Source organism: Periophthalmus magnuspinnatus, chromosome 19 (genome assembly GCF_009829125.3).
Source record: "Periophthalmus magnuspinnatus isolate fPerMag1 chromosome 19, fPerMag1.2.pri, whole genome shotgun sequence".
Lineage (NCBI taxonomy): Eukaryota > Metazoa > Chordata > Actinopteri > Gobiiformes > Gobiidae > Periophthalmus > Periophthalmus magnuspinnatus.
Genome location: NC_047144.1, coordinates 20927227 through 20950668, shown reverse-complemented (window position 1 = coordinate 20950668; position 23442 = coordinate 20927227). Strand labels below are relative to the sequence as shown.

Below are 23442 nucleotides of genomic sequence, written 5' to 3'. Positions count from 1 at the left end.
AGCCGGAACATTTTTAAGAGTCGTGCTTGTTTACAGCATATAAAATACTGGTGTGTTTTTTTTCTTTTTGTGGGTTTCAAATTGGATTTCAGGGCGCTGTGGCTTAGCTGGTCAAAGTGCCTGTCTCGTAAACAGGAGATCCTGGGTTCAAGTCCCAGCAGTGCCTTTTTACATTCTGTTCTCTGGTGGAAATATAAAAAAAATGTAACAAGCAAAACAATTAACCACAAAGGGATTCAAACCCTCAATCTTCTGATCCGAAGTCAGACGCCTTATCCATTAGGCCATATAGTCCATGAATTTTGTTTTTTTTAGAGTGCAGTCTGCTGTTGAAGGTGCTGTATGTCAACCGGTCAAAGTGCCTATCTTGTCAACAGGAGCCTCTGGGTTCAAATCCCAGCAGTGCCAATTTACGTTTTGGTTTGAGAGGGGATTTCAGGTTGGAGTTTTGTTTTTTTCTTTGCTTTTTGTGTTTTGGAAAAAGGCAATTGAAAGCGCTGTGGCTTAGCTGGTCAAAGTGCCTGTCTAGTAAACAGGAGATCTGGGGTTCTAATCCCAGCAGGGCCTTTTTTTCCCTTTTTTAGCGCATTCAGGTTTACTTTATCTACAGTTTACCCTTCAGGCACAGTAAAGTAAAATACAGCAAACATTATAAATACATTTAAATATAAAATTTAATCTTCTGATCCAAAGTCAGATGCCTTATCCATTAGGCCACATGGCCCATGAACCTTTTTTATTTTATTTATTTTTTGTCTTTTATTATCAAAAATAGCATTTTACAAAATAAAAGCACAGTGAACGTACAAGAACACATTGGGTTATGGATGGGGGGGGGGGGGGTGTAGGCCCAGATGGATGCGATGTCGTGTGAGGGGAATGTCTGTGACCATTTGTGTTCTGCCGCGGGGCGTCTGAAGACTCCAGGGAGCAGCACCCTATAACAGGCTCGGGTGTTCATCTCAGTCAGCTTCTTCCACACGGTCCCTCCCACCCAAACATGGAAGTCGAAGCCGGCCCCAGCCCGAGGTCCAGCGCACCGCGGTCAGTTACCACGAAGAAATTCAAACCTTCTGATCTGATTCTGATCTGAAGTTCTTTAGACCAGATGGTCTTTTAGGCACAACTACTGTCTAATTATGCAATGAGTCTGATCATTTTTAAGAGTCGTGCTTGTTTACAGCATAAAAAGAAAATACTGGTGTTTTTTTGGGGGCTTTTTAATTAGGTTTCGAAGTGCTGTGGCTTAGCTGGTCAAAGTGCCTGCCTTGTAAACAGGCGATCCTGGGTTCAAATCCCAGCAGTGCCTTTTTACATTCTGTTCTCTGGTGGAAATATAAAAAAATGTAACAAGCAAAACAATTAACCACAAAGGGATTCAAACCCTCAATCTTCTGATCCGAAGTCAGACGCCTTATCCATTAGGCCATATAGTCCATGAATTTTGTTTTTTTTAGAGTGCAGTCTGCTGTTGAAGGTGCTGTATGTCAACCGGTCAAAGTGCCTATCTTGTCAACAGGAGCCTCTGGGTTCAAATCCCAGCAGTGCCAATTTACGTTTTGGTTTGAGAGGGGATTTCAGGTTGGAGTTTTGTTTTTTTCTTTGCTTTTTGTGTTTTGGAAAAAGGCAATTGAAAGCGCTGTGGCTTAGCTGGTCAAAGTGCCTGTCTAGTAAACAGGAGATCTGGGGTTCTAATCCCAGCAGGGCCTTTTTTTCCCTTTTTTAGCGCATTCAGGTTTACTTTATCTACAGTTTACCCTTCAGGCACAGTAAAGTAAAATACAGCAAACATTATAAATACATTTAAATATAAAATTTAATCTTCTGATCCAAAGTCAGATGCCTTATCCATTAGGCCACATGGCCCATGAACCTTTTTTATTTTATTTATTTTTTGTCTTTTATTATCAAAAATAGCATTTTACAAAATAAAAGCACAGTGAACGTACAAGAACACATTGGGTTATGGATGGGGGGGGGGGGGGGGGGTAGGCCCAGATGGATGCGATGTCGTGTGAGGGGAATGTCTGTGACCATTTGTGTTCTGCCGCGGGGCGTCTGAAGACTCCAGGGAGCAGCACCCTATAACAGGCTCGGGTGTTCATCTCAGTCAGCTTCTTCCACACGGTCCCTCCCACCCAAACATGGAAGTCGAAGCCGGCCCCAGCCCGAGGTCCAGCGCACCGCGGTCAGTTACCACGAAGAAATTCAAACCTTCTGATCTGATTCTGATCTGAAGTTCTTTAGACCAGATGGTCTTTTAGGCACAACTACTGTCTAATTATGCAATGAGTCTGATCATTTTTAAGAGTCGTGCTTGTTTACAGCATAAAAAAAAAATACTGGTGTTTTTTTGGGGGCTTTTTAATTAGGTTTCAAAGTGCTGTGGCTTAGCTGGTCAAAGTGCCTGCCTTGTAAACAGGCGATCCTGGGTTCAAATCCCAACAGTGCCTTTTTACATTCTGTTCTCTGGTGGAAATATTCAAAAATGAAGCAAGCAAAAAAAAATTAACCACAAAGGGTTTTGAACCCTCAATTTTCTGACCCAAAGTCAGACACCTTAACCATTAGGCCACAGGGTGTTCTTTTTTTTTTTTTAGAGTCCAGTTTGCTGCAGTTGAAGGTGCTGCATGTCAACCGGTCAAAATGCCTATCTTGTCAACAGGAGCCTCTGGGTTCAAATCCCACCAGTGCCTTTTTACATTTTGGTTTGAGAGGGGGATTTTTTTTTTTTTTTTTTTTTTTTTTTTTTTTTTTTGCTGTTTGTGTTTTGAAGGCGCTGTGGCTTAGCTGGTCAAAGTGCCTGTCTCGTAAACAGGAGATCCTGGGTTCAAATCCCAGCAGTGCCTTTTTACATTCTGTTCTCTGGAAATATTCAAAAATGAAGCCAGCTCATTTAACCATGAAGGGATTTGTGGATTTCACCTTGGCCTTTAACACCATCCTTCCCTATAAACTGGGGGAGAAATTGGAGTTTTTGGGGTTTCCACACTCCATCTGGGACTCATCACCGGGGGGGATGAATCAGCGTATAGGGACGAGGTGCAGCGACTGTTGGGGTGGTGTAAGGAGAATAACCTGCTCTTTAACACCAAAAAAACAAAGGAGCTGATCATAGACTACAGGAGGAAGAAAACTGACATTTCTCCACTCTCCATCAGTGGGGACTGGGTGGAGAGGGTCACTGATTTCAGGTTTCTGGGAGTCCAGATCGAGGAAGGTCTGGCCTGGAGGAAACACACCTCTGAGCTCCTGAAGAAGAAGTAAAGTAAAATACAGGACATGACAGAAATTTGGCGCGTGCTACACCAAAGGTCCAGGGCCTTCTCGAGAAGGCAGGTTGTTCAGGGCGTACTGAAACAGTCCAGGCTAGACATGTGCCCAGGAATCTGGACAGGGCCGAGTACACTGGACGGGTATCAGTGATCACTCACCGCTCTCGGTTAGCTTCTCCCTCACAGGAGGGAAGTGAAACGGAGGGCTGTGGGTTCTTAACAACTCTGTACTCCCCGAGGAAAAATACCAAAAGAAGCTGGCCAGGCTCCTGGATGCTCTTGAGCAAGAAAAGGAGGTACTGAACAACCTAATAGAATGGTGGGAGGAAGCAAAAATCAGAATCAAAAAGAATTTTTTGATTCTGATTCTGCAAGCACAAAAATGGCTCGAGAGCGTCGAGGAGAACACCCTGCGCCAACGCATCCAAACCATCTGTGCGGGCGCGGCTTCTCAGAAAGGCCCGGTTGATTCTGAACTTCTCCAGCTCAGGGCCCGTCTAGAGGCACTGGAGCTGGCGAAGAGCAGGGGGGCTACTCTAAGAGCCAGGGCGAGATACACAGTGGAGGTTTGGAGAGGGGAACAGCCTTCTTTTTCGGCCTCGAAAAACAAAAACAGGGAACAATGTATATACAGCAGCTCGCTAATTCTGCAGGTGTCATCTCAGCGGACCATTGTACTTTGCCATTCTACTCCGAGTTATTTCACGCGCAAGGTACCTCGTCACATGCCACTCACGCCGCCATCAACGCTGTTGAGGCCAGGGCGACCGTGACCTCTGCGACCGGCCCATAACCGTCGCGGAGGTCCGGGAAGCCATCAAAGGGCTAAACAATAACAAGAGTCCCGGTCAGGATGGTCTCACGAGTGAGTTTTACCGCATCGCGCCCATACTGCAGTCACTGTACACGCAGATGCAATCTGAGAACCGCATTTCTGCATCATTCTGCACTGGCACCGACTACAAGATACTCGCCAAAATTCTCGCAAACCGCCTTAAATTAGTCATCGCGTCCATCATCAGTCCGACCCAGTCATATAGTATTCCACACCGGGACATTGCTGACAACATCCTCACCAACAGTGTACGACAGCGACTGCTCAGTGTGCGGTGAATCCCCTGAGACTCTTATACATCTTTTTTGCGAATGTGGTGCCGCCCGCTGCTTCTGGGTCCGGGTCCAGGACCTCCTCGCCCAGAGGCTGGACTGGAGTCTCCCACCGCCGGCGGCCCTGGGAGGAGACGACCAGGAGCACTGGTCTCTCCTGTTTGGGGCTGCAAGGGGGCGCCCTGGGGCCGACCACCGCCCCGGCGCCGCGGCCAACCATCAGCTCATCGCCGGAGCCCACCACAGCCCAGCTGTCGCCGCTCCAGCTTTTTCAGCTGACCATCGCCCGGACCATCGTGCAGCAGGCCAGGTGCTCCCCCATCACACTCCGGGACACTCACCGAACCAGCGCACCCCAGATCACCACACCCCAACCTCTTCGCCCGGGACGTGGAGATCCTGGGAGCAGCTCTCCACTAGCTAGGCGTCTACTGCCTGGCCTCGGGCAGAGAGGTTAATTGGGCCAGTCGTTCTGCGGCGACGTCGCCCCGCCGCGCCTCAGCGTGGACATGTGGAGGGCGGACAACCAGTACAAGGTGCTGGGCGTCCTGATGGGGAAAGACGAGGTGGTCTGCACCGTGAAGCAGTGGGAGAAATCCCTACTGAAGATCGGGCAGACCATCTCGCTCTGGAACCTCAGGGCGCTCACTGTAAAAGGGAAGGTGCTGGTCGTCAACACCCTCTGCATGTCCACACTGGTGCACGCGCTGACAGTGCTCCACCTGCTGGGCGACGTCGCAAACAGACTGAGGAATGTGGTGCCGCCCGCCGCATAGCCCGGTACAACATCTATCACGTCAGGAACATCCACCTCCATCGACAGTGCACTGCCCCCCTTTGGACTCTTTTCACCACTCACCTCACCACCCACCTCAGACACCTCCACATGGCCGTCCCCCACCACTTCAACAGGACTTTGCTTCCCCACAACACCCTCATCACCACTAACCCCCAAGGACACCTCGATCTCCATTTTTGACCCCCCTCAGAACAATGGACAGAGACTCTAATCTAGGTTCAGAAATTGCGTGCTCATTCTCTCTTTAATTTCATTCATTATGTCCTCGCCTGCCCCATTCCTTCATGTCTCCTACCCTATCCCATATCCCCGCCCCCCCGCACGCCCTAATGTTACCTGTGTTGTGATGTGCATATACATATATATATTTATTATTTCTTGTATGTTCTCCCCATTTCCTTCATGTGTTTCTTGTACATTTACTGTGCTTTTACTTTGTAAAACGATATTTTTGAAAATAAAAGACAAAAAAAAAGGTCATTTCGGGGCGGCTATTGTTTAATTATGCAATGACAAAGATCATTTGTAAGATGTTTGTAAGATTTGTGAGATGTTTTTTTTCCTTTTTTTTCTTTTCTTATTTTTTTGTGTGTTTTCATGTGTTTAAAACAATCATCGAAGGCGCTGTGGCTTAGCTGGTCAAAGTGCCTGTCTTGTAAACAGGAGATCCTGGGTTCAAATCCCAGCAGTGCCTTTGTACATTCTGTTCTCTGGTGGAAATATTCAAAAATGAAGCAAGTTCATTTAATCACAAAGGGATTCGAACTTTCTGACGTATTCTCATCTGAAGACAGACGCCCTGAGCTAAATGGTGTTTAAGGCACATCTTTTGTCCAATTATGTAATGAGCCTCAGATGCGTTATCCATTGGGCTAAATGGTCATTTCGGGGCGGCTATTGTCTTTTTTTTAATTTTTTTTTTTACTTTTTCCAGTGGGGGGCGGTGCGCTGATCGTATAGGTGGAGGTTTCTGACAAAGAAGATGGTGTACCGGGCTATGGACATGATAAGTCTGACGAGGGGGAGGTTGGGTCTGGATGGGTGATCAGGTGGATGGTCGGGCGGGCGGTGATGGTGGCGATGTTCTGGAGGACGTGGGTCTGGAGTGCGGTGACCTGGGGTGCGGTGATCTGGGGTGCGGTGATCCGGGGTACGGTGATCCGGGGTGCGGTGGGCCGCGGTGCGGTGGTCCGATGGGTGATCCGGGGTGCGGTGGTCCGGGGTGTGGTGGTCCGATGGGTGGTCTGGCTATCCGGCGGCTATTGTCTAATTATGCAATGACAAAGATCATTTGTAAGAGTCATGGTTGAGATGTTTTTTTGTTTTGTTTAAAATGATGGTTGAAGGCGCTGTGGCTTAGCTGGTCAAAGTGCCTGTCTAGTAAACAGCTCATAAAAATGAAGCCAGCTCATTTAACCACGAAGGGATTCGAACCCTCAATCTTCTGATTCGAAGTCAGACGCCTTATCCATTAGGCCACATGGTCAATGGATTTTGTTTTTTTTAGAGTGCAGTCTCCTGCAAATGAAGGTGCTGTATGTCAACCGGTCAAAGTGCCTATCTTGTCAATAGGAGCCTCTGGGTTCAAATCCCAGCAGTGTCTTTTTACATTTTGGTTTGAGAGGGGATTTCAAGTTGGAGCTTTTTTTTTTTTTTTTTTGCTGTTTGTGTTTTAGAAAAAGACAGTCGAAGGCGCTGTGGCTTAGCTGGTCAAAGTGCCTGTCTAGTAAACAGGAGATCCTGGGTTCAAATCCCAGCAGTGCCTTTGTACATTCTGTTTTCTGGTGGAAATATTCAAAAATCAAGTATACTCAGTTACCACAAAGAGATTCAAACTTTCCGACATCGCATCTGTCTGGGCCTACACATTCGAATGGTTTATACCACACATAGTCGGTAACTTCAAATTCAAACACATGAAGGAAATGGGGAGGACATACAAGAAATGTTTTTTTTTTTTTTGTCTTTTATTATCAAAAATAGCATTTTTACAAAGTAAAAGCACAGTACACGTACAAGAACACATTAGGTTATGTGGGGGGGGGGACGTGGGGAAGGGAAAAACACATGAGGGAAGTGGGGAAAACATGAGAGAAATAATAAATAAATGTGTGCATACATTGCAAGACAGGTAACATTAGGGCATTTGGGGGGGGGGTAAGGTAGGAGACATGAGGGGCTGGGGCAGACGAGGACATTAGTGAGCAAATGTTAAACATTATAAATCCCATTAAACATCTAGATCCATGATTGTGTTGTTGTCCATTGTCCTGGGGGGGGGATCAAAAATGGAGGTCGAGCTGTCCTTGGGGGTTGGTGGTGATGAGGGTGTTGTGGGGGAGCAAAGTTCTGTTGAAGCGGTGGGGGACGGCCATGTGGAGGTGTCTGAGGTGGGTGGTGAGGTGGGTGGTGAAAAGAGTCCAAAGGGGGGCGGTGCGCTGTCGGTGAAGGTGGATATTCCGAACATGATAAATGGTGTACCGGGCTATTGACATTAACAGTCTGAACAGCTGACGGTCGGCAGCGGCGACGGGGCGATGGTCAGCCCCGGGGCGCCCCCTTCCGGCCCCGAACAGGAGAGACCAGCGCACCTGGTCATTCCCTCTAAGGGCCGCCGGCCGTGGGAGACTCCAGTTCAGCCTCCGGGCGAGGAGATCCTGGACCCGGACCCAGAAGCGGCGGGCGGCACCACATTCGAGAAATAGGTGTTCTAAAGTCTCGGGGGATTCTCCGCACACCGGGCAGTCTCTGACGAACTCCGTGGGACTAATGGCGTGTAACTGTATGCATGTGTGGTCAGTTACCACGAAGGGATTCAACCCTTCTGACGGACACTTTAGACCAAATGGTCTTTTAGTCACGACTACTGTCTAATTATGCAATGAGTCTGGTCATTTTTAAGAGTCATGCTTGTTTCTATCTATCTAAGGCTCCAGCAAAGGGGAGGGGGGCATCCCGTCCCCACGCGTTGAGCCGATCAGGTGAACCAGTTTTTTCCAACGCTGGCGGTCTAGGGCCAGCTGCTCTGCGTCCTCTATGGTGACTCCAAGTTGTTGGAGGTCGCCCACAATGATGTCAAGCCATCGGGTGCAGGGCTTGCCTCGTAGTCGTTTCCAGCCTGCCGCCTTTGGGTCAAACTGGAGGATGGCTCTCGTGGGATGGTCAGCAGGAAGGTGGAGAACATGGCCAAACCAGCGGGTGCGGCGTTGCGCAGCCAGGCAGGATGCTCTGGGCTGGAGCGTGCGAGCTCTGAGCCCCTGGTTGGAAACTTACTGGGGCCACCTGATATTTTCGATGGTGCGGAGAGCTCTGCTATCAAAGCCGTCTACTTTGGCAGCCAGAGTCTTGTTCAGGGGCCATGTCTCCGAACCATACAGCAGGATGGAAAGTACGGCGGAATTATATATCCGGAGCTTTGTCGTGTGTGAGATGGTGGAGTGTCGCCAGAGTGGCTTCCAGAGGGACTGCAGGGCTGATGCTGCCAGGGCTCTTCTGCGGTTAATCTCTGGATTTAGGTCCCCGTTGTCCGTCACTATGGACCCCAGGCACACAAAGCGCTTCACAGGCTCTACAATGTCATTGCCAAGCTGCAGGGGGGGGTGGATCTGGCCCATCACCGACATGTATAAATTTGGTCTTAGCCCAGCTCATTTGGAGGCCAAGCTTCCCTGCCTCTTCACTGTATATGCCCAGAGTGTCTCTCAGCTGGCTGTAGGATGTGCTGAGCAGAATGGTGTCGTCGGTGTACTCCAGGTCGGTCAGATGGTAGTCGCCAAAGGACACTCCGGGGACCCGCTCACAGACCTTGAGCATCAGGTGGTCAATGATGCAGTTGAAGAGGTCGGGAGCAGCCACTCAGCCCTGACGGACGCCACTGGAGATGGAAAACCAGTCAGAGTCTCTGCCGTTAATGCAGACACAGCTCTGTGCATTGCTATAAAGCAACTTGAGTAGGGCGACGATCTTGGGTGGTGCTCCAAGGGCCTGTAGGATACTCCACAGTGAAGCATGGCAGACGGTGTCGAAGGCAGCCTTCAGATCTATGAACCCGATGTAGAGGTGTCGGTCTTTACGAAATTCATAGGTCTTCTCTATCAGCAAACGAACGGCGGAGATGTGGTCGGTTGTGGAGCGATTAGGCATGAAGCCAGCCTGCTTTGGACGGCGACTGCTTCTGATGGCTGGGAGAGCACGGGTGAGCAAGATCCTGGTAAAGAGCTTACCGGGGATGGACAGAAGGGTAATGCCTCTGTGGTTGCAGCAGTCTAGCCTGTCACCCTTGCGCTTCCAGAAGGGTAGGATAACCCCTCTGGTCCAGTCACTGGGAAGTCTCTCTGTCTCCCACACCTGACTGAATATGTGGGTGAGCCACTCGACAACACCATCACCACCAGATTTTAGCATCTCAGCAGTTATGGAGCAGATGCCGGGGGCCTTCCTGTTGTTGATTTTATTCAGAGCAGCTCTGACTTCTTCTGGGGTGAGAGGGTCTGTGCTGCAAGCGTTGCTGGTGGATACGGCATTTGCAGTGGCTGGGATGATGGAATCAGCCGGAATGGAGCTATGCTGCAGGAGAAGGGTGAAGTGCTCTTTCCAGCATTCGAGGCAGGTTGCTTCAGTTGTTAAGAGGTGGCCATCCGAGTCTTTCACCAGGGCTGTCTTGATGCGTGGACCATTACGGGCTTGGCGCAGCAGACTAAAGACCCGGCACATGTTGTTGTTGTTGGCCGCAGACTCTAGGTGTTCAGCTTCTGCCTTCCAAAACCTCTCACGGTCCTCGGCTATAGCCACATTGCGCAGGTAGTTCAGCCGCCGATATTCCGGGAGGTCGCCCCGGAGTCGGGCCTCGCGCCGGCGGTCGATGATGTTAAGAGTCTTCTCCGATATCCAGGGCTTTTTCAGGGCATTGTGAGCTGACTGAATGAGGCTCTCCTTAAAGGTTGTCCAGTCGGCCAGGGCATCGAAGGTACGGCGGACAGAGCATGCTTGTTTACAGCATATAAAATACTGGTGTTTTTTGGGGGGCTTTTTAATTAGGTGTCAAGGCGCTGTGGCTTAGCTGGTCAAAGTGCCTGTCTTGTAAACAGGAGATCCTGGGTTCAAATCCCAGCAGTGCCTTTTTACATTCTGTTCTCTGGAAATATTCAAAAATGAAGCCAGCTCATTTAGCCCTAGAGGGATTCCAACCTTTTCAAACATGGTCAGTTACCACAAAGGGATTCGAACCTTCTGACGGACTCTGATTTGAAGTTCTTTAGACCAAATGGTGTTTTAGGCACGACTACTGTCTAATTATGCAATGAGCCTTATCATTTTTAAGAGTCGTGCTTGTTTACAGCATAAAAAATACTGGCTTTTTTGTTTTTGTTTTTGTGGGTTGTTAATTCAATTTCAAGGCGCTGTGGCTTAGCTGGTCAAAGTGCCTGTCTTGTAAACAGGAGATCCTGGGTTCAAATCCCAGCAGTGCCTTTTTACATTCTGTTCTCTGGTGGAAATATTAAAAAATGTAACAAGCTCATTTCAGCATGAAGGGATTCCAACCATTTCAAGCATGGTCAGTTACCATGAAGGGATTCAAACCTTCTGATGGATTCTGATCTGGAGTTCTTTGGACCAAATGGTCTTTTAGGCACGACTACTGTCTTTTTTATTTTTTACTTTTATTATCAAAAATATCATTTCATAAAATCACAGTACAAAGTACATTGGGGCAAGTGGGGGGGAGGGGACAGGGGGATGGAAACACATGGTGGAAAATGGGGAACATACAAGAAATAATAAATAAATGTGTACATGTACATCACAAGACACTGAGGCAAGTAGGGAGGGTGCGGGGTTGGATAGGACACATGGGGGGGGCGGGGCGGGGCGGGGCGGACTGGGACATAATTTGAGAAATAATATTAAATTGAATAAACAATCTGCACATTTTGGTTTCAGTCTTTCAGAATCCGAGGTGGGGTGGGGGATGGGGTGAGTGATCAAAAGTGAAAGTCCAAATGTCCTTGGGGGGTGACGGTGATGAGGGTGTTGCGGGGGAGCAGGGTCTTGTTAAAACGGTGGGGGATGGCTATGTGAAGGTGTTGGAGGTGGGTGGTAAGGCGGTTTGTGAACAGGGTCCAGTGGGGGGCGGTGCGCTGATCGTATAGGTGGAGGTTTCTGACAAAGAAGATAGTGTACCGGGCTATGGACATGATAAGTCTGACGAGGGGGAGGTTGGGTCTGGATGGGTGATCAGGTGGACGACTACTGTCTAATTATGCAATGAGCCGGAACATTTTTAAGAGTCGTGCTTGTTTACAGCATATAAAATACTGGTGTGTTTTTTTTTTCTTTTTGTGGGTTTCAAATTGGATTTCAGGGCGCTGTGGCTTAGCTGGTCAAAGTGCCTGTCTCGTAAACAGGAGATCCTGGGTTCAAGTCCCAGCAGTGCCTTTTTACATTCTGTTCTCTGGTGGAAATATAAAAAAAATGTAACAAGCAAAACAATTAACCACAAAGGGATTCAAACCCTCAATCTTCTGATCCGAAGTCAGACGCCTTATCCATTAGGCCATATAGTCCATGAATTTTGTTTTTTTTAGAGTGCAGTCTGCTGTTGAAGGTGCTGTATGTCAACCGGTCAAAGTGCCTATCTTGTCAACAGGAGCCTCTGGGTTCAAATCCCAGCAGTGCCAATTTACGTTTTGGTTTGAGAGGGGATTTCAGGTTGGAGTTTTGTTTTTTTCTTTGCTTTTTGTGTTTTGGAAAAAGGCAATTGAAAGCGCTGTGGCTTAGCTGGTCAAAGTGCCTGTCTAGTAAACAGGAGATCTGGGGTTCTAATCCCAGCAGGGCCTTTTTTTTCCCTTTTTTAGCGCATTCAGGTTTACTTTATCTACAGTTTACCCTTCAGGCACAGTAAAGTAAAATACAGCAAACATTATAAATACATTTAAATATAAAATGAATATTAGTTTCTTTTGATTCATCTCTATTAGGAATAGATGAATAGCTGTTTTACCCCTGGCACCCCTTCTTCACACGGTTAGGTTTAGGATGATACTTTTATACATTAATGGAGAACTTCTGTGCAGGTGCATGGGTCACGTAGGATTGTGGGCTGAGCATTGGACAGTTTAGTACTGCTAACTGTAAGGAGGGTTTGAACAGGGCATATGAGAGATCACTAAATTATTCAAACATGCATGGATGACATATAAAACCTCTTTAGGCATATTTCTGTCTTTTAGGCAAGACTACTGTCTTTTTTTTTTTTTTTTTAACTTTTATTATCAAAAATATCATCTCATAAAATCACAGTACAAAGTACATTGGGAGAGTACACTGGGGTGGAAAATGGGGATACAAGAAATAATAAATAAATGTGTACATGTACATCACAAGACAGGCGACACTGGGGCAAGTAGGGAGGGTGCGGGGTTGGATAGGACACATGGGGGGGCGGGGCGGATGATTTGGCGATGTTCCGGAGGACGTGGGTCTGGGGTGCGGTGGTCCGGGGTGCGGTGGTCCGATGGGTGATCTGGGGTGCGGTGATCTGGGGTGCGGTGATCCGATGGGTGGTCTGGGGTGTGGTGATCTGGGGTGCGCTGGTCCGGTGGGTGTCCCGGAGTGTGATGGGGGAGCACCTGACCTGCCGCACGATGGTCCGGGCGATGGTCAGCTGAAGCGGCTGGAGCGGCGACAGCTGGGCTGTGGTGGGCTCCGGCAACGAGCTGACGGTCGGCCGCGGCGCCGGGGCGGTGGTCGGCCCCAGGGCGCCCCCTTCTGGCCCCGAACAGGAGAGACCAGTGCTCCTGGTCATCCCCTCCCAGGGCCGCCGGCGGTGGGAGACCCCAGTCCAGCCTCCGGGCGAGGAGGTCCTGGACCCGGACCCAGAAGCGGCGGGCGGCACCACATTCGAGAAAAAGGCGTTCTAAAGTCTCGGGGGATTCATCGCACACCGGGCAGTCTCTGACGAACTCCGTGGGACAGATGGCGTGTAACTGTATGCACGTGTAGATCAGTCTGTGTTTCAATTTGAATTCAAAATGACTGACTATGTGTGGTGTGTAAACCATTCGAATGTGTAGGCCCAGATGGATGCGATGTCGTGCGAGGGGAATGTCTGTGACCATTTGTGTTCTGCCGCGGGACGTCTGAAGACTCCAGGGATCAGCACTCTGTGACAGGCTCGGGTGTTCATCTCGGTCAGCTTCTTCCACACGGTCCCGCCCGCCCAAACGTCGAAGTCGAAGCCGGCGGCGGGGGAGTCGACTCCTCCCGTCCCCGGCCTGAGGGCCAGCGCACCGCGGTCAGTTACCACGAAGGGATTCAAACCTTCTGATGGATTTTGATCTGAAGTTCTTTAGACCAAATGGTGTTTTAGGCACGACTATTGTCTAATTATGCAATGAGTCTGATCATTTTTAAGAGTCATGCTTGTTTACAGCATAAAAAATACTGGTGTTTTTGTTTTTTTGGGGGTTTTTTTGGGGTGGGGGGGTGGGGGGGGGTTTACTTACGTTTCAAGGCTCTGTGGCTTAGCTGGTTAAAGTGCCTGTCTAGTAACCAGGAGATCCTGGCAGTGCCTTTTTTACATTTTGTTCTCTTGAGGTTTATAGGCACGTCTATTGTCTGATTATGGCATGATCCTGATCAGTTTTATCAATCGTAGTTATTTACAGTATATAAAATGCTGGAGTTTTATTTATTTTTTTGCTGTTTGTATTTTCTGAAGTGATGGTTGAAGGCACTGTGGCTTAGCTGGTCAAAGTGCTTGTCTAGTAAACAGAAGACCCCGGCCCCGAACAGGAGAGACCAGCGCACCTGGTCATTCCCTCCAAGGGCCGGCGGCGGTGGGAGACTCCAGTTCAGCCTCCGGGCGAGGAGGTCCTGGACCCGGACCCAGAAGCGGCGGGCGGCACCACATTCAAAGAATAGGTGTTCTAAAGTCTCGGGGGATTCATCGTACACTGGGCAGTCTGTGACGAACTCTGTGGGGCAGATGGCGTGTAGCTGTATGCATGTGTAGATCAGTCTGTGTTTCAATTTAAATTCGGCTTTTTAATTCTTTTTCAAGGCGCTGTGGCTTAGCTGGTCAAAGTGCCTGTCTAGTAAACAGGAGATCCTGGGTTCAAATCCCAGCAGTGCCTTTTTACATTCTGTTCTCTGGTGGAAATATTCAAAAATGTAACAAGCAAAAAAAGTAACCACGAAGGGATTCAAACCCTCAATCTTCTGATCCAAAGTCAGATGCCTTATCCATTAGGCCACATGGCCCATGAACCTTATTTATTTTATTTATTTTTTGTCTTTTATTATCAAAAATAGCATTTTACAAAATAAAAGCACAGTGAACGTACAAGAACACATTGGGTTATGGATGGGGGGGGGGTGTAGGCCCAGATGGATGCGAAGTCGTGTGAGGGGAATGTCTGTGACCATTTGTGTTCTGCCGCGGGGCGTCTGAAGACTCCAGGGAGCAGCACCCTATAACAGGCTCGGGTGTTCATCTCAGTCAGCTTCTTCCACACGGTCCCTCCCACCCAAACATGGAAGTCGAAGCCGGCCCCGGCCCGAGGTCCAGCGCACCGCGGTCAGTTACCACGAAGAAATTCAAACCTTCTGATCTGATTCTGATCTGAAGTTCTTTAGACCAAATGGTCTTTTAGGCACAACTACTGTCTAATTATGCAATGAGTCTGATCATTTTTAAGAGTCGTGCTTGTTTACAGCATAAAAAAAAATACTGGTGTTTTTTTGGGGGCTTTTTAATTAGGTTTCAAAGTGCTGTGGCTTAGCTGGTCAAAGTGCCTGCCTTGTAAACAGGAGATCCTGGGTTCAAATCCCAACAGTGCCTTTTTACATTCTGTTCTCTGGTGGAAATATTCAAAAATGAAGCAAGCAAAAAAAATTAACCACAAAGGGTTTTGAACCCTCAATTTTCTGACCCAAAGTCAGACACCTTAACCATTAGGCCACAGGGTGTTCTTTTTTTTTTTTTAGAGTCCAGTTTGCTGCAGTTGAAGGTGCTGCATGTCAACCGGTCAAAGTGCCTATCTTGTCAACAGGAGCCTCTGGGTTCAAATCCCACCAGTGCCTTTTTACATTTTGGTTTGAGAGGGGGATTTTTTTTTTTTTTTTTTTTTTTTTTTTTTTTTTTTTTTTTTGCTGTTTGTGTTTTGAAGGCGCTGTGGCTTAGCTGGTCAAAGTGCCTGTCTCGTAAACAGGAGATCCTGGGTTCAAATCCCAGCAGTGCCTTTTTACATTCTGTTCTCTGGAAATATTCAAAAATGAAGCCAGCTCATTTAACCATGAAGGGATTTGTGGATTTCACCTTGGCCTTTAACACCATCCTTCCCTATAAACTGGGGGAGAAATTGGAGTTTTTGGGGTTTCCACACTCCATCTGGGACTCATCACCAGGGGGGATGAATCAGCGTATAGGGACGAGGTGCAGCGACTGTTGGGGTGGTGTAAGGAGAATAACCTGCTCTTTAACACCAAAAAAACAAAGGAGCTGATCATAGACTACAGGAGGAAGAAAACTGACATTTCTCCACTCTCCATCAGTGGGGACTGGGTGGAGAGGGTCACTGATTTCAGGTTTCTGGGAGTCCAGATCGAGGAAGGTCTGGCCTGGAGGAAACACACCTCTGAGCTCCTGAAGAAGAAGTAAAGTAAAATACAGGACATGACAGAAATTTGGCGCGTGCTACACCAAAGGTCCAGGGCCTTCTCGAGAAGGCAGGTTGTTCAGGGCGTACTGAAACAGTCCAGGCTAGACATGTGCCCAGGAATCTGGACAGGGCCGAGTACACTGGACGGGTATCAGTGATCACTCACCGCTCTCGGTTAGCTTCTCCCTCACAGGAGGGAAGTGAAACGGAGGGCTGTGGGTTCTTAACAACTCTGTACTCCCCGAGGAAAAATACCAAAAGAAGCTGGCCAGGCTCCTGGATGCTCTTGAGCAAGAAAAGGAGGTACTGAACAACCTAATAGAATGGTGGGAGGAAGCAAAAATCAGAATCAAAAAGAATTTTTTGATTCTGATTCTGCAAGCACAAAAATGGCTCGAGAGCGTCGAGGAGAACACCCTGCGCCAACGCATCCAAACCATCTGTGCGGGCGCGGCTTCTCAGAAAGGCCCGGTTGATTCTGAACTTCTCCAGCTCAGGGCCCGTCTAGAGGCACTGGAGCTGGCGAAGAGCAGGGGGGCTACTCTAAGAGCCAGGGCGAGATACACAGTGGAGGTTTGGAGAGGGGAACAGCCTTCTTTTTCGGCCTCGAAAAACAAAAACAGGGAACAATGTATATACAGCAGCTCGCTAATTCTGCAGGTGTCATCTCAGCGGACCATTGTACTTTGCCATTCTACTCCGAGTTATTTCACGCGCAAGGTACCTCGTCACATGCCACTCACGCCGCCATCAACGCTGTTGAGGCCAGGGCGACCGTGACCTCTGCGACCGGCCCATAACCGTCGCGGAGGTCCGGGAAGCCATCAAAGGGCTAAACAATAACAAGAGTCCCGGTCAGGATGGTCTCACGAGTGAGTTTTACCGCATCGCGCCCATACTGCAGTCACTGTACACGCAGATGCAATCTGAGAACCGCATTTCTGCATCATTCTGCACTGGCACCGACTACAAGATACTCGCCAAAATTCTCGCAAACCGCCTTAAATTAGTCATCGCGTCCATCATCAGTCCGACCCAGTCATATAGTATTCCACACCGGGACATTGCTGACAACATCCTCACCAACAGTGTACGACAGCGACTGCTCAGTGTGCGGTGAATCCCCTGAGACTCTTATACATCTTTTTTGCGAATGTGGTGCCGCCCGCTGCTTCTGGGTCCGGGTCCAGGACCTCCTCGCCCAGAGGCTGGACTGGAGTCTCCCACCGCCGGCGGCCCTGGGAGGAGACGACCAGGAGCACTGGTCTCTCCTGTTTGGGGCTGCAAGGGGGCGCCCTGGGGCCGACCACCGCCCCGGCGCCGCGGCCAACCATCAGCTCATCGCCGGAGCCCACCACAGCCCAGCTGTCGCCGCTCCAGCTTTTTCAGCTGACCATCGCCCGGACCATCGTGCAGCAGGCCAGGTGCTCCCCCATCACACTCCGGGACACTCACCGAACCAGCGCACCCCAGATCACCACACCCCAACCTCTTCGCCCGGGACGTGGAGATCCTGGGAGCAGCTCTCCACTAGCTAGGCGTCTACTGCCTGGCCTCGGGCAGAGAGGTTAATTGGGCCAGTCGTTCTGCGGCGACGTCGCCCCGCCGCGCCTCAGCGTGGACATGTGGAGGGCGGACAACCAGTACAAGGTGCTGGGCGTCCTGATGGGGAAAGACGAGGTGGTCTGCGCCGTGAAGCAGTGGGAGAAATCCCTACTGAAGATCGGGCAGACCATCTCGCTCTGGAACCTCAGGGCGCTCACTGTAAAAGGGAAGGTGCTGGTCGTCAACACCCTCTGCATGTCCACACTGGTGCACGCGCTGACAGTGCTCCACCTGCTGGGCGACGTCGCAAACAGACTGAGGAATGTGGTGCCGCCCGCCGCATAGCCCGGTACAACATCTATCACGTCAGGAACATCCACCTCCATCGACAGTGCACTGCCCCCCTTTGGACTCTTTTCACCACTCACCTCACCACCCACCTCAGACACCTCCACATGGCCGTCCCCCACCACTTCAACAGGACTTTGCTTCCCCACAACACCCTCATCACCACTAACCCCCAAGGACACCTCGATCTCCATTTTTGACCCCCCTCAGAACAATGGACAGAGACTCTAATCTAGGTTCAGAAATTGCGTGCTCATTCTCTCTTTAATTTCATTCATTATGTCCTCGCCTGCCCCATTCCTTCATGTCTCCTACCCTATCCCATATCCCCGCCCCCCCCGCACGCCCTAATGTTACCTGTGTTGTGATGTGCATATACATATATATATTTATTATTTCTTGTATGTTCTCCCCATTTCCTTCATGTGTTTCTTGTACATTTACTGTGCTTTTACTTTGTAAAACGATATTTTTGAAAATAAAAGACAAAAAAAAAGGTCATTTCGGGGCGGCTATTGTTTAATTATGCAATGACAAAGATCATTTGTAAGATGTTTGTAAGATTTGTGAGATGTTTTTTTTCTTTTTTTTCTTTTCTTATTTTTTTGTGTGTTTTCATGTGTTTAAAACAATCATCGAAGGCGCTGTGGCTTAGCTGGTCAAAGTGCCTGTCTTGTAAACAGGAGATCCTGGGTTCAAATCCCAGCAGTGCCTTTTTACATTCTGTTCTCTGGTGGAAATATTAAGAAATAAGGCCAGCTCATTCAACCACGAAGGGATTCAAACCCTCAATCTTCTGATCCGAAGTCAGACGCCTTATCCATTAGGCCACATGGTCCATGCATTTTGTCTTTTTAGAGTGCAGTTGAAGGTGCTGTATGTCAACCGGCCAAAGTGCCTATCTTGTCAACAGGAGCCTTTTTTTTGCTGTTTGTGTTATAAAAAAAGACAGTCGAAGGCACTGTGGCTTAGCTGGTCAAAGTGCCTGTCTTGTAAACAGGAGATCCTGGGTTCAAATCCCAGCAGTGCCTTTGTACATTCTGTTCTCTGGTGGAAATATTCAAAAATGAAGCAAGTTCATTTAATCACAAAGGGATTCGAACTTTCTGACGTATTCTCATCTGAAGACAGACGCCCTGAGCTAAATGGTGTTTAAGGCACATCTTTTGTCCAATTATGTAATGAGCCTCAGATGCTTTATCCATTGGGCTAAATGGTCATTTCGGGGCGGCTATTGTCTTTTTTTTAATTTTTTTTTTTACTTTTTCCAGTGGGGGGCGGTGCGCTGATCGTATAGGTGGAGGTTTCTGACAAAGAAGATGGTGTACCGGGCTATGGACATGATAAGTCTGACGAGGGGGAGGTTGGGTCTGGATGGGTGATCAGGTGGATGGTCGGGCGGGCGGTGATGGTGGCGATGTTCTGGAGGACGTGGGTCTGGAGTGCGGTGACCTGGGGTGCGGTGATCCGGGGTGCGGTGATCCGGGGTACGGTGATCCGGGGTGCGGTGGGCCGCGGTGCGGTGGTCCGATGGGTGATCCGGGGTGCGGTGGTCCGGGGTGTGGTGGTCCGATGGGTGGTCTGGCTATCCGGCGGCTATTGTCTAATTATGCAATGACAAAGATCATTTGTAAGAGTCATGGTTGAGATGTTTTTTTGTTTTGTTTAAAATGATGGTTGAAGGCGCTGTGGCTTAGCTGGTCAAAGTGCCTGTCTAGTAAACAGGAGATCCTGGGTTCAAATCCCAGCAGTGCCTTTTTACATTCTGTTCTCTGGTGGGAATATTTAAAAATGAAGCCAGCTCATTTAACCACAAAGGGATTCGAACCCTCAATCTTCTGATTCGAAGTCAGACGCCTTATCCATTAGGCCACATGGTCAATGGATTTTGTTTTTTTTAGAGTGCAGTCTCCTGCAAATGAAGGTGCTGTATGTCAACCGGTCAAAGTGCCTATCTTGTCAATAGGAGCCTCTGGGTTCAAATCCCAGCAGTGTCTTTTTACATTTTGGTTTGAGTGGGGATTTCAAGTTGGAGCTTTTTTTTTTTTTTTTTGCTGTTTGTGTTTTAGAAAAAGACAGTCGAAGGCGCTGTGGCTTAGCTGGTCAAAGTGCCTGTCTAGTAAACAGGAGATCCTGGGTTCAAATCCCAGCAGTGCCTTTGTACATTCTGTTTTCTGGTGGAAATATTCAAAAATCAAGTATACTCAGTTACCACAAAGAGATTCAAACTTTCCGACATCGCATCTGTCTGGGCCTACACATTCGAATGGTTTATACCACACATAGTCGGTAACTTCAAATTCAAACACATGAAGGAAATGGGGAGGACATACAAGAAATGTTTTTTTTTTTTTGTCTTTTATTATCAAAAATAGCATTTTTACAAAGTAAAAGCACAGTACACGTACAAGAACACATTAGGTTATGTGGGGGGGGGGGGACGTGGGGAAGGGAAAAACACATGAGGGAAGTGGGGAAAACATGAGAGAAATAATAAATAAATGTGTGCATACATTGCAAGACAGGTAACATTAGGGCATTTGGGGGGGGGGTAAGGTAGGAGACATGAGGGGCTGGGGCAGACGAGGACATTAGTGAGCAAATGTTAAACATTATAAATCCCATTAAACATCTAGATCCATGATTGTGTTGTTGTCCATTGTCCTGGGGGGGGGATCAAAAATGGAGGTCGAGCTGTCCTTGGGGGTTGGTGGTGATGAGGGTGTTGTGGGGGAGCAAAGTTCTGTTGAAGCGGTGGGGGACGGCCATGTGGAGGTGTCTGAGGTGGGTGGTGAGGTGGGTGGTGAAAAGAGTCCAAAGGGGGGCGGTGCGCTGTCGGTGAAGGTGGATATTCCGAACATGATAAATGGTGTACCGGGCTATTGACATTAACAGTCTGAACAGCTGACGGTCGGCAGCGGCGACGGGGCGATGGTCAGCCCCGGGGCGCCCCCTTCCGGCCCCGAACAGGAGAGACCAGCGCACCTGGTCATTCCCTCTAAGGGCCGCCGGCCGTGGGAGACTCCAGTTCAGCCTCCGGGCGAGGAGATCCTGGACCCGGACCCAGAAGCGGCGGGCGGCACCACATTCGAGAAATAGGTGTTCTAAAGTCTCGGGGGATTCTCCGCACACCGGGCAGTCTCTGACGAACTCCGTGGGACTAATGGCGTGTAACTGTATGCATGTGTGGTCAGTTACCACGAAGGGATTCAACCCTTCTGACGGACTCTGATCTGAAGTTCTTTAGACCAAATGGTCTTTTAGTCACGACTACTGTCTAATTATGCAATGAGTCTGGTCATTTTTAAGAGTCATGCTTGTTTCTATCTATCTAAGGCTCCAGCAAAGGGGAGGGGGGCATCCCGTCCCCACGCGTTGAGCCGATCAGGTGAACCAGTTTTTTCCAACGCTGGCGGTCTAGGGCCAGCTGCTCTGCGTCCTCTATGGTGACTCCAAGTTGTTGGAGGTCGCCCACAATGATGTCAAGCCATCGGGTGCAGGGCTTGCCTCGTAGTCGTTTCCAGCCTGCCGCCTTTGGGTCAAACTGGAGGATGGCTCTCGTGGGATGGTCAGCAGGAAGGTGGAGAACATGGCCAAACCAGCGGGTGCGGCGTTGCGCAGCCAGGCAGGATGCTCTGGGCTGGAGCGTGCGAGCTCTGAGCCCCTGGTTGGAAACTCACTGGGGCCACCTGATATTTTCGATGGTGCGGAGAGCTCTGCTATCAAAGCCGTGTACTTTGGCAGCCAGAGTCTTGTTCAGGGGCCATGTCTCCGAACCATACAGCAGGATGGAAAGTACGGCGGAATTATATATCCGGAGCTTTGTCGTGTGTGAGATGGTGGAGTGTCGCCAGAGTGGCTTCCAGAGGGACTGCAGGGCTGATGCTGCCAGGGCTCTTCTGCGGTTAATCTCTGGATTTAGGTCCCCGTTGTCCGTCACTATGGACCCCAGGTACACAAAGCGCTTCACAGGCTCTACAATGTCATTGCCAAGCTGCAGGGGGGGGTGGATCTGGCCCATCACCGACATGTATAAATTTGGTCTTAGCCCAGCTCACTTGGAGGCCAAGCTTCCCTGCCTCTTCACTGTATATGCCCAGAGTGTCTCTCAGCTGGCTGTAGGATGTGCTGAGCAGAATGGTGTCGTCGGTGTACTCCAGGTCGGTCAGATGGTAGTCGCCAAAGGACACTCCGGGGACCCGCTCACAGACCTTGAGCATCAGGTGGTCAATGATGCAGTTGAAGAGGTCGGGAGCAGCCACTCAGCCCTGACGGACGCCACTGGAGATGGAAAACCAGTCAGAGTCTCTGCCGTTAATGCAGACACAGCTCTGTGCATTGCTATAAAGCAACTTGAGTAGGGCGACGATCTTGGGTGGTGCTCCAAGGGCCTGTAGGATACTCCACAGTGAAGCATGGCAGACGGTGTCGAAGGCAGCCTTCAGATCTATGAACCCGATGTAGAGGTGTCGGTCTTTACGAAATTCATAGGTCTTCTCTATCAGCAAACGAACGGCGGAGATGTGGTCGGTTGTGGAGCGATTAGGCATGAAGCCAGCCTGCTTTGGACGGCGACTGCTTCTGATGGCTGGGAGAGCACGGGTGAGCAAGATCCTGGTAAAGAGCTTACCGGGGATGGACAGAAGGGTAATGCCTCTGTGGTTGCAGCAGTCTAGCCTGTCACCCTTGCGCTTCCAGAAGGGTAGGATAACCCCTCTGGTCCAGTCACTGGGAAGTCTCTCTGTCTCCCACACCTGACTGAATATGTGGGTGAGCCACTCGACAACACCATCACCACCAGATTTTAGCATCTCAGCAGTTATGGAGCAGATGCCGGGGGCCTTCCTGTTGTTGATTTTATTCAGAGCAGCTCTGACTTCTTCTGGGGTGAGAGGGTCTGTGCTGCAAGCGTTGCTGGTGGATACGGCATTTGCAGTGGCTGGGATGATGGAATCAGCCGGAATGGAGCTATGCTGCAGGAGAAGGGTGAAGTGCTCTTTCCAGCATTCGAGGCAGGTTGCTTCAGTTGTTAAGAGGTGGCCATCCGAGTCTTTCACCAGGGCTGTCTTGATGCGTGGACCATTACGGGCTTGGCGCAGCAGACTAAAGACCCGGCACATGTTGTTGTTGTTGGCCGCAGACTCTAGGTGTTCAGCTTCTGCCTTCCAAAACCTCTCACGGTCCTCGGCTATAGCCACATTGCGCAGGTAGTTCAGCCGCCGATATTCCGGGAGGTCGCCCCGGAGTCGGGCCTCGCGCCGGCGGTCGATGATGTTAAGAGTCTTCTCCGATATCCAGGGCTTTTTCAGGGCATTGTGAGCTGACTGAATGAGGCTCTCCTTAAAGGTTGTCCAGTCGGCCAGGGCATCGAAGGTACGGCGGACAGAGCATGCTTGTTTACAGCATATAAAATACTGGTGTTTTTTGGGGGGCTTTTTAATTAGGTTTCAAGGCGCTGTGGCTTAGCTGGTCAAAGTGCCTGTCTTGTAAACAGGAGATCCTGGGTTCAAATCCCAGCAGTGCCTTTTTACATTCTGTTCTCTGGAAATATTCAAAAATGAAGCCAGCTCATTTAGCCCTAGAGGGATTCCAACCTTTTCAAACATGGTCAGTTACCACAAAGGGATTCGAACCTTCTGACGGACTCTGATTTGAAGTTCTTTAGACCAAATGGTGTTTTAGGCATGACTACTGTCTAATTATGCAA

General features: G+C 49.4%; 21 non-coding genes across 21 annotated transcripts; 14 read left to right on the top strand and 7 right to left on the bottom strand.

Moving 5' to 3' along the window:
- The first annotated feature begins 92 nt into the window (after positions 1-92).
- trnat-cgu (transfer RNA threonine (anticodon CGU)) lies at positions 93-166 on the top strand. The gene has a single exon. It is a non-coding gene; the product is annotated as a tRNA-Thr (tRNA).
- Positions 167-221: 55 nt separating this feature from the next.
- trnar-ucg (transfer RNA arginine (anticodon UCG)) lies at positions 222-294 on the bottom strand. The gene has a single exon. It is a non-coding gene; the product is annotated as a tRNA-Arg (tRNA).
- A 1069-nt stretch (positions 295-1363) lies between these two features.
- trnar-ucg (transfer RNA arginine (anticodon UCG)) lies at positions 1364-1436 on the bottom strand. Its single transcript has one exon. It is a non-coding gene; the product is annotated as a tRNA-Arg (tRNA).
- A 1339-nt stretch (positions 1437-2775) lies between these two features.
- On the top strand, positions 2776-2849 carry trnat-cgu (transfer RNA threonine (anticodon CGU)). Its single transcript has one exon. It is a non-coding gene; the product is annotated as a tRNA-Thr (tRNA).
- A 2952-nt stretch (positions 2850-5801) lies between these two features.
- On the top strand, positions 5802-5875 carry trnat-ugu (transfer RNA threonine (anticodon UGU)). The gene has a single exon. It is a non-coding gene; the product is annotated as a tRNA-Thr (tRNA).
- Positions 5876-6594: 719 nt separating this feature from the next.
- On the bottom strand, positions 6595-6667 carry trnar-ucg (transfer RNA arginine (anticodon UCG)). The gene has a single exon. It is a non-coding gene; the product is annotated as a tRNA-Arg (tRNA).
- Positions 6668-6872: 205 nt separating this feature from the next.
- Positions 6873-6946, top strand: trnat-agu (transfer RNA threonine (anticodon AGU)). The gene has a single exon. It is a non-coding gene; the product is annotated as a tRNA-Thr (tRNA).
- Positions 6947-10225: 3279 nt separating this feature from the next.
- trnat-ugu (transfer RNA threonine (anticodon UGU)) lies at positions 10226-10299 on the top strand. The gene has a single exon. It is a non-coding gene; the product is annotated as a tRNA-Thr (tRNA).
- Positions 10300-10576: 277 nt separating this feature from the next.
- Positions 10577-10650, top strand: trnat-ugu (transfer RNA threonine (anticodon UGU)). Its single transcript has one exon. It is a non-coding gene; the product is annotated as a tRNA-Thr (tRNA).
- An 892-nt stretch (positions 10651-11542) lies between these two features.
- Positions 11543-11616, top strand: trnat-cgu (transfer RNA threonine (anticodon CGU)). Its single transcript has one exon. It is a non-coding gene; the product is annotated as a tRNA-Thr (tRNA).
- A 55-nt stretch (positions 11617-11671) lies between these two features.
- Positions 11672-11744, bottom strand: trnar-ucg (transfer RNA arginine (anticodon UCG)). Its single transcript has one exon. It is a non-coding gene; the product is annotated as a tRNA-Arg (tRNA).
- A 2497-nt stretch (positions 11745-14241) lies between these two features.
- On the top strand, positions 14242-14315 carry trnat-agu (transfer RNA threonine (anticodon AGU)). The gene has a single exon. It is a non-coding gene; the product is annotated as a tRNA-Thr (tRNA).
- Positions 14316-14369: 54 nt separating this feature from the next.
- Positions 14370-14442, bottom strand: trnaq-uug (transfer RNA glutamine (anticodon UUG)). The gene has a single exon. It is a non-coding gene; the product is annotated as a tRNA-Gln (tRNA).
- Positions 14443-15349: 907 nt separating this feature from the next.
- On the top strand, positions 15350-15423 carry trnat-cgu (transfer RNA threonine (anticodon CGU)). The gene has a single exon. It is a non-coding gene; the product is annotated as a tRNA-Thr (tRNA).
- Positions 15424-18375: 2952 nt separating this feature from the next.
- trnat-ugu (transfer RNA threonine (anticodon UGU)) lies at positions 18376-18449 on the top strand. Its single transcript has one exon. It is a non-coding gene; the product is annotated as a tRNA-Thr (tRNA).
- Positions 18450-18500: 51 nt separating this feature from the next.
- trnar-ucg (transfer RNA arginine (anticodon UCG)) lies at positions 18501-18573 on the bottom strand. The gene has a single exon. It is a non-coding gene; the product is annotated as a tRNA-Arg (tRNA).
- A 119-nt stretch (positions 18574-18692) lies between these two features.
- Positions 18693-18766, top strand: trnat-ugu (transfer RNA threonine (anticodon UGU)). Its single transcript has one exon. It is a non-coding gene; the product is annotated as a tRNA-Thr (tRNA).
- Positions 18767-19417: 651 nt separating this feature from the next.
- trnat-agu (transfer RNA threonine (anticodon AGU)) lies at positions 19418-19491 on the top strand. Its single transcript has one exon. It is a non-coding gene; the product is annotated as a tRNA-Thr (tRNA).
- A 51-nt stretch (positions 19492-19542) lies between these two features.
- On the bottom strand, positions 19543-19615 carry trnar-ucg (transfer RNA arginine (anticodon UCG)). The gene has a single exon. It is a non-coding gene; the product is annotated as a tRNA-Arg (tRNA).
- Positions 19616-19819: 204 nt separating this feature from the next.
- trnat-agu (transfer RNA threonine (anticodon AGU)) lies at positions 19820-19893 on the top strand. Its single transcript has one exon. It is a non-coding gene; the product is annotated as a tRNA-Thr (tRNA).
- A 3293-nt stretch (positions 19894-23186) lies between these two features.
- On the top strand, positions 23187-23260 carry trnat-ugu (transfer RNA threonine (anticodon UGU)). The gene has a single exon. It is a non-coding gene; the product is annotated as a tRNA-Thr (tRNA).
- The last annotated feature ends 182 nt before the right edge of the window (positions 23261-23442 follow it).